We start from the raw sequence: 14,292 nt of genomic DNA on the forward strand, positions 1-14,292 counted from the left end.
GCGCATTAAGACCGCCGTCCGTCCGGGGGAGCACAAATCACCCCCTCCGATAATTGTGCTGGTTCATGCTCGATAAACATCCGTTTATCCTCCACCAGTCCCTAATTATCTCAAACACGACCACCATCTCCACCGTCAATTTGAAGCTAGAACTACTCTCTCTCTCTCTCTCTCTCTCTCTCTCTCTCTCTCTCTCTCTCTCTCTCTCTCTCTCCTTAAAGCCCCTCCTGCTTAAAATTGCCCCCCCCCCTTTCATCCCCCCATCCCCTTCTTCTCCCTCCCCGTGTTAAACGTGGGTTCCATGTGGGTTTCCATAGGGGTCTTATGGTTCCCCGGGGGCAAGCCGTTAGGGTAAGGGAGGTTATCTGTCTGATATCACCCGAGCCCCTAAACCCCGCCATGGTAACATAGTGTTGTCACAATATGTCTCACTTCGTGTGCAAGAAAAGACTTTCATTTTCAATCAGTTTCTCTCAGTTTTCCTCACATGGCACACCAAACTGACATGAAATTTCACGGAGAAAGTGTATAATGCGTATTGCGTTCAGAGGCAGGTCGAAACATTAAGAAAATGGGGAGGCGAAAACGTGACATGGGCTAGAGCAGCGGCGGAGGCGCAGGACCCAGGCGTTCGGTTCCCACGGTCCTGGCCAATCAGAGGATCCTTGCGCACCGGCCACGCCCCCTCGCTATCCGACAACCAGTAGCATTGCACTCATCCTTTGGCGATCAGGCCATCACATCAGCTATGCCGGACGCTTTCTCATAATTAACGACATTCCTTGTTACTAAGCTCGACGTAGCCTCCATTGCGTCACCTCAGAGGTGGGCAATCTTGAATGTCGTCACGTTTCCCGTGGGCTCCGTAACGGCTGTCGCCTGTGCGTATAGATGACGCCAGATTACCCGCAGAATGTCACGAACCAGCAGCCAATGGGAGTGCAACGTGGGGGTATCTTGACATCAGGGGGGAGGAAGGGTCGCTTCTCCAACCCAATCATGTCGAAACGTCTCCGTTCCCCCCCTACATCTCCTCTCCACACCACCTGTCCTGCCAGGCTTTCGCTCTAGTTGCTTTCCTGTTCTTTGGTTTAAGTCGTAACTTTCTTCGCTTGTCATGGGCCATTTTCATGTCCAGTCTGCCCCCTCCCCCTCCCTTCATCTTTGGACTCCTTGTAACAGGTAACTGAAATTCTGTGTAGTATTATGAACTTCTCAGTAAACGTATATATATATATATATATATATATATATATATATATATATATATATATATATATATATATATATATATATATCCCTGGGGATAGGGGAGAAAGAATACTTCCCACGTATTCCCTGCATGTCGTAGAAGGCGACTAAAAGGGGAGGGAGCGGGAGGCTGGAAATCCTCCACTCTCGCTTTTTTTTTAATTTTCCAAAAGAGGGAACAGAGAAGGTGGCCAGGTGAGGATATTCCCTCAAAGGCCCAGTCCTCTGTTCTCAACGCTACCTCGCTAATGCGGGAAATGGCGAATAGTATGAAAAAAAAAAATATATATATATATATATATATATATATATATATATATATATATATATATATATATACAAAGAGGGTGGAGTACCTACGACGAGGTTTTACGATTTGTCATGGCTGGAGAAGTTTGTCACAGAAGACATGAACATTTATCTATAAACCAAATGAAGAACTTTTAGTTGAAGGTTAAGATTCACTGATAAAGGGTCAGATCAGCTTAGTGTTAGCCTCAGGAAACCAAGTGACCCATTAAGTGATAATGTTTCTTTAAACTTCTTAACACTTGCTTTAGGACATTCAGTGCCAGAATGTTTATATATCCACTCCGAGTGCAGGAAATACAGCTAATAACCTGGAACAGTTCAAGAACTACCATGTTATCATCGCCAACAGATGCAAGCTCCACCGTTCCCAGTTACAGTCACGGGATCTCTGGTTATCTCCAACTGACAAGGTGAATTCAGACAGCAACAGGGTATTTGGGTCCTAACGAGGCTATCTGTGATATTGGAAGAGAATATAGGATGATGGATTAGTGTGGTAAGAGTTAAAACACATTACAGATTTTTCAGAGCAAAACCTGTAAATTTTTCAAATGGGTAGATAAGGAAGCGCAAGTAATGTCAGTCGCTTATATGAAGATATCTATCTATCGAGTCTGTGCCGTTATCACCAGCAGACACATGCGGTACCATTATCACAAACCAACACAATCTCCAACATTATCACCAACAGGCGCAAGCTCCAACATTTATCACCAAGAGGCGCAAACTGTTAGCCACAGACTTTGCTTACCCCCATATCTCACCGTTATCACCATCACCATCATCGACAGGTTCCACCGTTATCACCATCACCATCATCGACAGGCTCCACCGTTATCACCATCACCATCACTTACCACCGTTATCACCATCATCGACAGGCTCCACCGTTATCACCATCACCATCACCAACAGGTACCACCGTTATCACCATCACCATCATCGACAGGCTCCACCGTTATCACCATCACCATCATCGACAGGCTCCACCGTTATCACCATCACCATCACCAACAGGTACCACCGTTATCACCATCACCAACATCGACAGGTACCACCGTCATCACCATCTACATGGATGTGTCTCATCTGGTCTATGCCACCGCGTCTGTGCCAACTACTGGGTTATGCCAAGTCGCTTGTCCTTGTGTAGCTTGGACAACCAAGTCCCTGTCACTTGTGTTCTGTGGCATTTCGTATGTTAAAAGGTACATATCATCGTCTGTTTTCTGTGTCACGTGGCTGACCTCATCTGGTCAGTTTCACTTGGTTGATATCATCTGATATGAGCTACCTGGTTGACACAACCAGTTTTGTGTCACCCGGTTGACATCATTTGGTCTGTGTCACATGGCTTGTGTCACCAGTTCTATGTTTTCCGGATTAACATCATCGGATCTGTGTCACCTGGCTGATACCACCATTTTCTTTGTCCTTTAGTTGACATCATCAAGTCTGTTGCACATGGTAGATATTCTGAATTCTGTGCCACCTGTTTCGCATCACCGGGTCTGTGTAACCTGCTTAGCGTTATCAGTTCTGTGAAAATTAGATAGTATCAAAGACTCTCTGTCACTTTGTCTGTTTCTTGTGATCTAAATCATCAGGTCTGTGTAACCAAGAGTGTTATCGGCTGTTTTTAACCTGCTATGTATCATCTACATCACCTGTATATCGGGTGATCGTGTCACCTTGTGTGTGTGTCACCTGATCTGTGTCACCGGGTCCTTGCTTCAAGGTGGATTGAATCAAGTTACTTGGCGTGTTACTCGCCCGTTTCACCTCGTCTGTGTTGCAGCTTAGCTCAACACCAGCGTTAAGTTTTTCGAACTCACACAGATCGCTACAGGACCAGCTCCATCCCAGCCATTTTGAGCAGCATCAGTAATCAGTAGACTGACGACCGCAGTATATGTGTAAAGCGTCTAGTTCAAGCACCCACTACACCTCCTGAAGGAAGTGAGTCTCTGGATGAGTCTTGGATTACCTTCAACACCTGAAGGAGGTGTTGAAGTTACTTTTGTTTTTCTCTTTCGTTTGGTGGTTATAACCTAACGTTGACGACCTTAGTGGCCCTGTGAGTTGATAGGCCTAAGACCCCAAATGTTTTGTTATTGATACGGTGGTAAGAGGGCGAGGAAGGAGACGTTGGGCTGGGGAAGTAAATAGTTTGAAATAGTAGAGAAGGTTGAAGTGCACACAGGTGCATGGCTTAGGTTTTCCGGTGTATATGGATGTTTTTCTGTGTGTTTTTTAGAAGCCAAAAAGCAAACAGATGACTTAAAGAGAAATATTCTCTTCTGTATTTGTGGAGGCGCAGATATTGTCACTCGTAGACTGGAAGGAAAGTATCTGTCAATTCTTATCTTTTAACTTACCGATGATGCTGCTTTCAATCATCCGCATCGGTAATACTTAGCAGTAATTGATATTGATATTCGTAGGCCACTTGTGTAGCCAGTCAGTTACATTGTCTGAGTCACGTTGCAGCTGAAAATGTTCAGTTTCTGTCGCAGATTTATTTTCCATCTTCCTGTCATCTGTGAGTTTTGTTATCTAGTGATGTAATTTATGATCTACGGGATAAAAATATTTGAGGAAAAAGAAGTTTTTGGTTTCGAGGCTGATACGCCTAACCACTGAAAAGCTCGACCACTAAACACTACTGTACTCTCTGTTTACATCCAGTTATCAGTTCCTCTAACTCCTGAAGTACAGCGTCATCTGTACCAAGTGACTTAACCAACTACCCGCACACCTGCACCCTCCACAACCAACCACCACCACACCATTGACCATCGCATCAACAACCACCAGAAAAGAAAAAAGAATAACAGATGAACCACCATCATAGCGACATCCACCTTATGGGTAACCACCCCGACTACCAGCCACCACCACATCTGCCATCACGCCAGTAACAGTCACTCCGTCCAACGCCACACAAGGGGACCTCACGCTACCGTTGTTCACAGAGCCACCACCAGTGCAGCTAGCCCGCCCCCGCCACACGAGCAGGCATCACTCAGCCATCATACCAACAAACGTAGGTTGTAGTTCGCAGGCAGCCACCGACCAGGGAGGTATGTTACCAGTGCTACCCGCCTGGGTATACATAGGGAGGGTTGGTGATGACTGCGCCGTGAGCCAGCACTTCAGTGGATGTCAAGTGTCACTCCTCTGACCCAGGTAGCTGTCTTTTCTTTCTGCCTCATCCATACGTGTACTGCTGGTTCTCAGTACTCAAACATACATTTTCTTCATCTTACACGTAACATTGGAGAACGCGTGACTCACACGACTCGTTTTCCGTCACTGTATTTACCTGTAGTGAGCGCTACGCGCTAGCTCTACTTTTTGGGACAATCTTGTCATAAGTACTAGGGTTGCACTAATAACTATGTCATTAACAACCATCAGTCTATCATCGCACTAACAACCATTGCCCTAACAACAAACATCGCAGCAGGAACCATCACACAGACACCCATCCCACCAACAACCATCACACCAACAACCACCCCACCAACAACCGCCCTACCAACAACCACCCCACCAACAACCTACCCATCAACGACCACCCCACCAACAACCTACCCATCAACGACCACCTCACCAATAACCACCCCACCAACAACCGCCCTACCAACAACCACCCTACCAAAAACCACCTCATCAACAACCATTCCATCAACAATCACCCCACCAACAACCACCCTACCAACAACCACCCTACCAACAACCACCCCACCAACAACCACCCCACCAACAACCATCACACCAGCAGCATTACACACACTCGACCATCAACTTCTTCCTTTCAGTAACCCAGACTTATGGAGGAAACTGATGGCTGCCACACAGAGGGGTACCTAGATTTCCAATCGACGAGGTAATACAGGTATAAGGGGGTGTTAGGGGGGTAAGATGAGATCTTGGGTAACACTGGAGCCGCCAACACCTTTCCCACGAACCACATCTCTGGCCTGGAGGGTCCAGTCTTGTGGGATTCAGTCCATGGTAGAAGACAACGCCTGGAGATTTGCTTGAAGTCGTATATGTATGACGATTCATATACATGAGACAATACCTTGTAGGAAAAGTATTCATAGTCTATTCAAACGCTTGCTATCTGGTGGAAGAACTGTGTCTGGCTTATGGGGAAGCATCTATTTGAAATACTTGTCTTTTTTTTTTTTAAGCGTAATAAAGGAAGAGGATTTAATTGGTTGTATTACATGGTTGTTATGGCGAGCGATGCATGAACAGCGGTACGGGTGGGCGTCTTGTGGCTGGGCTGGGTTGCCTGGCTACGTCTCCCGCACAGATGTTCATAATGAGGCTGGTACATAGGGGCGTGGCCGGGTGATGTGGGCGTGGTAGGGTAATGTGGGCGTGGCCGGGTAATGTGGGCGTGGGAGAAAGAGAAGCGAGATACATGGGCAAGGTGGACGAGGTGTGGTGGTTTATGAAGTTCTTGGGCGTGAGAACCGACAACGCTGAGGAGAGGTCGGTGACAAAACACGTCATATTGCTCCTGGCGGGCTAAAAGGTAGCAAGAAATGCTAGCTGAGCTCTTTTTAGCTGCTTCCATACAACTGTCCATAACCGCTAACTTCTGAATGGTATAATCTTGAGATTACAATACACTAATGACATTATGAAGTATACGCACACCGGAGCCCAGCACTACATTCTGGTTCAGTTTGACGACACAGTGTCAGTTGGCAATCAGCTTTTGAAATCATTTTCGTCTTTGACTATGATTTGAATTAGTGTGAGGTTAGCCTAATACACATAGATCATTAGTTATTCATAGAAGGAGGGGATGGATCGGCAGCATCGTAAACAATTAGACTCGCGAGCCCCATTTTGCTGATGATGGGCGCGGTGATGGGACATATATTCACATGATGCTTTTGCAAATACCATTTGTATTTCAGGGTGTGGCTGATGTGAAGAGATCTGTAAGGTCTTGGATAAGCTTAGATATAAGATTTCCACATGAGTGTGGATAATGTGGTTGCAGCTTCCAGTAAGGGATGTGAGTAAGATAGATGTGTGAGGAGTGTATATGACAATATCTATCGGTAGTTAGTAAGCGTATAAATCTTGTGTGTGGGTGTTGGTGGGGTGGATGGAGAATAAATCCTGATGCTGCGGGTGTGGAAGGTATGGCTGAGAGGGAGCTGGATGGGCAGGCCCTACTCCCATTAAGAACCAGCTACCTGATCCCTTCTTGTTGCCGACGCATTTGAACCCATCGGCCACAACCCCTCAGCAGGGGTTTGGGGAAAAAGGTCCACCCGGCAGACGAGCTAAACATCGTCGCCTGACTCCTAGACTCTTTTGAGAACTCGATTTATCTCGCTCCGAGATTTCACACTGACACCGGGTAATGTAGGGCGACATTACGTGAACCCCTTCCCCCTCTCAGGTTCTCTTCGTTCGTATAAACCTTCATTTCACTTAAAAAACGATAAAAGGTATCACCAGAATTCATCATTACTGCCAACAGTGTAAGAGAACCCACCATGAATGTAATGTAGCTCGCCTCCATCACACGTGTGACGTGGCTAAGGTAATCCCGGCTGTGACTGGGGCCGTGAGAGTGGGGTTTGAGGCTGAGTTTCGACCTCTGATGAATGTGAGGCGCGAGGTGATATGCTCCCCGCTGAGTCCTGGGGTACGTACTGGCCTCGGTAACCACAACATTTTACACGGAGGAGAACGAAATTAAGAGTGAGTGATGATAATGATAAGGATCATAGAATCAACGATAAGAATTATAATGATAATGATATAATAATGATGATGATGATGATAATGGTAATAGGATGATAATGATTATATTGATAAGGATGATGATATCAAAAGACTTTCAGCGTAAATGAAACAGACTGTCAGATGACGACACCATGAGTTGGGTTTGATTGGGTTTCCAGAGTTAGAGGTAACTTATGACCGGTGATTTACTTTACTGTTAAATCAGAGCGACGATCGAAGAGAATGAAGTTAAGAGCAGAACTTGAACAGTCTTCAGGTTGCAGTCATTCCTATAACCCAAACTTTGTAAGATCTTCTAGCCTATAGAAACTACACGTTGTTTTCATTCATTAGATTTTCACCGTCTAGTTATCAGTCTTTTTTCTTCCGTGCATAAGAACTTAGACGTGTTGTTGGCCTGTGCCATGATATGGTTGCGTTGAGTCCAACGGCTGGCCATGGTTCCCTCTCATGGTCCTGGCTGGCTGTCCTAATGATGCAAGATGGATAGAAAATTGATCCGTCTCTCATTCGCAGCATCGCTGTTAGTTTAACCGTTGATACACAGGACTGATGGTTCTGCTTTATAACGAACGCGGTCACTACGTTATAAATGGACAGTACAGGGAAGAGCAAAGATAGTTATAGCTAACCCAGTCAGTACTTCAAACTGTATCAAACTAATCCAGTCTGACATTCGTAGGTGACAGTGGCTGCATCGTTCACACCGTTCTGTCCGGGATAATAATAAATAAGTTTTGAAATTGGAAAACTCGGAACATTCATTAAGAAGTTGGGTCGCTCAGGTGCGTTCGAGGCGGGAGAGCAGCGCGGTGGTCTGCCAAAGGGGCGGTCGACCGAGGCGGAGCCCTCCGTAAATCAGGTTCGAGATTTGAACCCAAAGAAGCTGTAATTGAGGCTAAGAAGCCATTACCGAAAATCTTGTAAATGTCTCTTTTTTTGATTTCGTGGGTGAAAAATATACAGGGAGGTCGTGGGATGCGGGCGAGCAACCAAGAACTCGTGGGAGCGGTAGGTAAGAGGTTCAAATGGCCCTCCCAAGACCTCATTATGTCCATGAATTCCACGATTATTTTCCAGCGAGAGACAGACACACACACCAGCTAATGCTGGTACATGTACGCGCACGCGGAGTAGACACAATAGTGAGACTATGAGAAGGTAATATGAATTCGCGATGATGGTTAATGATGATGGTAGTATTTTGTCAGGTTGCCAAACAAAGGTGTTCCCCCACGCCCCTGGGCAGGTCCAGCCAATTTGGGAAGTTTGGGAGGACCAAGAGCGTATATCCCGACACTACACACTTTCTCACTGAATACTTATTAGTTGTCAGTATATTTATGTGGCCGAGGGTGTGAGGCTCGTGGATTATATATTAAGCCGCCGGTGACGCTGCTTGTGGCGCTGGGTCTCAGCTATGCTGTCCGCCCGCGTCCATGCTTTCGTATAATTTCTCATTATGATCATATCACTATTATCATTAAGGTAATATATCTCAGGCAAGACTCTCTCATAACATTGTACCTTAACGTGTTCACATTTGCTTCTTTATTAAGATAACACAGACACAAAAACTTCCTCTCCTCTTCCTTCTCCTCCTCTTACTCTTCTTCCTTCTCCTCCTCCTCCTCTTCCTCCTCTTCTTCCTTCTCCTCCTCCACTTCCTTCTTTCGCCCGTTGACAGTGTACGTTACAGGAACTTCAGATACGGTGTGTGGGCATCCCACACACATTACCACGGTCATTAGCTTGTGTGTGTGTGTGTGTGTGTGTGTGTGTGTGTGTGTGTGTGTGTGTTCGAGGTGCTCCACATTCCTTATCAACCCCCACACACACCTGGCGGCAGAAAGGTGGCGCTGTTTACTAATTGCTAAGAGTGCCGAAAAGAGGCCGAACTGATTGGAGGGATTATCATCAGTAAGAAACTACCTTTTGATGTCCACCGCCCCGAGGTCGTCATTGGCGGTAACCCTCCACAAGCGTCGGGAGTTTTGACCCTCATGTCCGGGCTCACGTAGGATGTATTATCTCCTCTCCGTTGGTTCCTTATCGAGGGCGAAGATATTTCAGCGTCGAGTCGTTGTTTCACGGGCGGCATCGTTTGGTTACCCCGGGGGCAGTAGATACGGCAGTAGTATCTCAAGATGTTTGTGTGGTGGTGGTGAGGAGGCGGCATCTTGTATTGGTGAACGGGAGGGTTGTATGAGCTGATGGGGCCAGCGCCGCGCCTGGCGTGGCACCTACCTACCCAGAGGAGGCCTTCAACCCACCTCAACTCATGTCACAGCTATGGAATGTTTACTATCTATCGAGCCAAGGGGAAAATATTAACAATTGACCCCCATGCAACATACTGACATACGTATTTTGTATATGTTGTCAGTAATATATCTTATATACTCTGATCATATACATGGATACGAGTATACTCCCTACCCCTCGTATGACATGTATGTATGTGCCAGGTATGACCAAGCTGTCTCAGTCAGACATGGAAGGACTAATATGGGAGGCAACCTGCTTTCTCCCACACACGGAACCTCCTTAAGGGAGCTCTCACAGTACTGCCTCGCTGACCCGCAACACACGCCCTTAGGATCCACACTACCATTTCATTACCGTTGATTACATTTTCTTTATTTCTAGTTATTTTTCCCGTTTTCAGTCTTTTCCTTTCCTACGAGCACACACACACACACACACACACACACACACACACACACACACACACACACACACACACACACACACACATGGGACCTCACCAGTAGTATAACTGTCTACCCATATTGTACAAATGGGTAAGATAGGTATGGACTCTCACATACCTGCTGTTTTCTTATTTACGTCAAACTCCAGTCAAGGAGAGAGAGGACCTGATCAAGACCAGGCCTTGAAGAAAAAAAAAAGTTGGGTAACCAAACATAAGAAGCATGTTCTAGCTTTTGACCATATGTAGGACATTAATAGCTTGCTGTACATCTGAAAAGACAAATAATTAGATGAGAATATAAACAAAAGATATGTTGGATTCAGGCAACCATTCAGCTGAAACTATGCAGTTGAATTACTGCAAAACTGGGAGTCATGATTGTAAGTGTTATTAGATAACAAAATTGCATAAGATCAAGGTGAAGCTTGATAAGCATAGTAATGAAGTATATCCACAAAGAACTGGAATTTCTGTAAGGTAAATTCTATGGTTTTTACCTTATGCCTTCATTAGTGATTAGTTAAACAGTAAATGATGTAATCTGTGTGTGTGTGTGTGTGTGTGTGTGTGTGTGTGTGTGTGTGAATACTGTTGTTTGTGTAATACGATGAGAGAGTTTTACACTCGTTTTGCCCCGTCTCTTAACCTTAGATTTTTGTACCATGTCTTTATTCGTATACCTCTTTATGCACACACACACACACACACACACACACACACACACACACACACACACACACACACACACACACACACACACCAGCCTAAACCAAGTGGTTAGCATGATCCTTCCTGGGGTCGGACCGGCATGGGTTCGAATCCCGGGCGTGGCAGTGAGCCTACCCAGGTGTTCATCCTCCCCTCTAGGCTGGTCGATAAATGGGTTACATAGCTGGGGAAGTACTCAGTATGTGGTTTTCATGAAACAGAAGGTTAGTAAAAAAAAAAGAATGTGAATGCGGGAAAACATATATGTAAAAAAAAAAGGGGGGGGGGGGGCTCTTGTATTAGTGAGGAAAGGACTTCGAAAGGGCCAGTACCGGTGATGCCATCTCTCGGAGACCCTAATGTCTAATGACGTTTCCAGTAGCTCATGTCACGTCTCCTCCTATAACCTACACTCACAGTTTCACTTCAGGGGATGAGTCTGTCCTTATTCCAGCACTAACACACTTGATACACACTTCGTGGGTCTTGAACCTAAGAACTTTGACAACTTTCGATTGCAGTTCCGTCTTTCAACAACAATTATTTCCCAGTTTCTCCAGCTTTTCTCTGAACTCTACAGACTTTCTCCCTTTCTTCCATTCTATCTACATTCCTGCCGCGAGGCTCTGACATATTCGCATCCTGAGGTCACATAGATCAGGGACCTCAACGTACAGTACTGGGAATGGTTGAAATCCTCCTCCCACACAGATGATGATGATGGTGGTGGTGATGTAGGCGAGGATGGTGGTAGGTGTAGGGGTCTTAACCCCTCACGATTTCCATTCTTAATTACCTGGAGCAAATCATCAACCACCCTACCCATACTGTATAGGTCGTCACGACCGCTCTTCCATCCTTGTGTCTGTGTTTCACTTTTAAGACTTCAAGTCGTTAAGTACACAGCTTCGTTCACCACTTCAGTCACATCCTAGTTGCCGTCTCTGCCTTCTCCTGCAACTGCTTCAAGTCGTAGCGGCCTGGTAGTGCTTCTTAGTGGCGTAACATAAAAGGAAAATCTTGTCTCTACGTTTTCCATGAGATTACTTCATTTCATCGATCAATGCCTCTGGTTCTGCAGGACGTTTAGGTTAGCTTATTGTTGCACGGATATTGACAGACCTTCAGATTGTCCATAAGGAATAGTTCGTCCATCTTTGGATTACTGTTCTCACATTTAAGAGCAGGTCTAACATTACGTCCTTGGCAAAATCGAGTCTTTAAGCAATCTGACTTCTCAGTTTTTCAATTAAGACCTAAAACTAGATTTAAGCAGGGCTGATGGTTCTTTCTCTCTCTTCTATAGATATTACTTTGGTGTCTGTTCCAGAGAGCTGGTTTCTTGATTGCCTCCACCATCACATAAACCATGAAATGCTCTGAAGAGCATTGTGTTGCATGATTACTATGTGGTTCTTCGGCAACTTAGGGGTGGATCATTGTCATGTCTGTTTCTTTCCCTCCACCGCCTTGGTTTGGAGCTTTTTTTTGCGTCTATATATATATTTCCCAACAGTTGATATCTCCAACTTTTCAGGGGGCCAGGGCGTTAGATTGTTACTCTGATCCTTTTTCCTATTTTTCTCCTTTTTGTTTCCATTTTCTGTGCTGGAAGCCGCGTCATCGATGAAGACTTGTGTCCGTTGCTGAAGCCCTTAGTATAAGAAGGGCCTCAGCCACGTGAGAGGCCGGTCACACGCAGCTGGGTAACACTCACGCAGCTGTGATGGCCGATAGTCTATTGTGATATCCCAGGTGGCACTGTCCGGCGCCCACCTGGTGTCACTGTCCGGCACCTACCAGGTGGCACTGTCCGGCACCTACCAGGTGGCACTGCCCGGCACCAGCCAGGTGGCTGGCACTCCCTGACGCTCACCAGGTGACTAACACCCCTCACCCCGGAATCCACCAAGTGCCACTCCCTGATACTCACCAGGTGTCTGACACTCTCTGGCACTCACCAGGTGTCTGACACTGGCACCCACCAGGTGTCTGACACTCCCGCACCCACCAGGTGTCTGACACTCCCTCACCCGCCAGGTGTCTGACGCTCCTCGGCACTCACACCTGGCGGCACCTTTGTTGTAGCTGAGGGCATGTGGGTTCGTGGAGCGGTACGCGCGCCCGTCGGTCGGTTGTGATCTGCTTAACCGGGAGTCTTACATAAGAACATGTCACGTGTGTCGGATCCTTTGATCAAGGTAGGGTTGGTGACGAGGCTGGTGCGATGAGGTAACATCTATCTTGCCCCGAGTCGCATTTCCATGTTTTTTTTTTTTTTCTATTTTTTTCTCTTGAACGTATTTTTTCACCTTCCTCTAACCTTCCTTAGCGTATTTTTTGATCCTCGTCTTCGCGATCTGTCTTTCCGACCTCCCTCTTATTCTTTTTCATTCTTCTTTGGACATGTTCTTTTTTTTCCTAAACCATCTATAACTTGTTTCTCTCCCTTGTGTTTACAGATCGTGGCTTCACTTTCAGGACGAACGTGTAATCTCTCGTAGAAGTTGTAGGGTGATATGATAATGAGTGGAGATGTAGGGTGATAATGAGTGGAGGTGTAGGGTGATAATGAGTGGAGGTGTAGGGTGATAATGTGTACAGGTGTAGGGTGATAATGTGTAAGGGTGTAGGGTGATAATGTGTACAGGTGTAGGGTGATAATGTGTAAGGGTGTAGGGTGATAATGAGAGGCGTTGTAGGGTGATAATGAGTCTAGGTGTAGGGTGATAATGAGTGGAGTTGTAGGGTGATAATGAGTGGAGGTGTAGGGTGATAACGAGTGTAGCTGTAGGGTGATAATGAGTGAAGGTGTAGGGTGATAATGAGTGCAGGTCTAGGGTGATAATGAGTGTAGCTGTAGGGTGATAATGAGTGCAGGTGTAGGGTGATAATGAGTGCAGGTGTAGGGTGATAATGAGTGCAGGTGTAGGGTGATAATGAGTGTAGCTGTAGGGTGATAATGAGTGCAGGTGTAGGGTGATAAGTGGAGGTGTAGGGTGATAATGTGTACAGGTGTAGGGTAATAATGTGTACAGGTGTAGGGTGATAATGTGTACAGGTGTAGGGTGATCATGTGTACAGGTGTAGGGTGATAATGTTTACAGGTGTAGGGTGATAATGTGTACAGTTGTAGGGTGATCATTTGTACAGGTGTAGGGTGATAATGTGTACAGGTGTAAGGTGATAATGTGTACAGGTGTAGGGTGATCATGTGTACAGGTGTAAGGTGATCATGTGTACAGGTGTAGGGTGATCATGTGTACAGGTGTAGGGTGATCATGTGTACAGGTGTAGGGTGATCATGTGTACAGGTGTAGGGTGATAATGTGTACAGGTGTAGGGTGATCATGTGTACAGGTGTAGGGTGATAATGTGTACAGGTGTAGGGTGATCATGTGTACAGGTGTAGGGTGATAACGTGTACAGGTGTAGGGTGATCATGTGTACAGGTGTAGGGTGATAATGTGTACAGGTGTAGGGTGATAATGTGTAGGTAGTATGCAGAGATTTTAGTA

The sequence above is a fragment of the Panulirus ornatus genome, chromosome 1, assembly GCF_036320965.1.
Source record: "Panulirus ornatus isolate Po-2019 chromosome 1, ASM3632096v1, whole genome shotgun sequence".
NCBI lineage: Eukaryota > Metazoa > Arthropoda > Malacostraca > Decapoda > Palinuridae > Panulirus > Panulirus ornatus.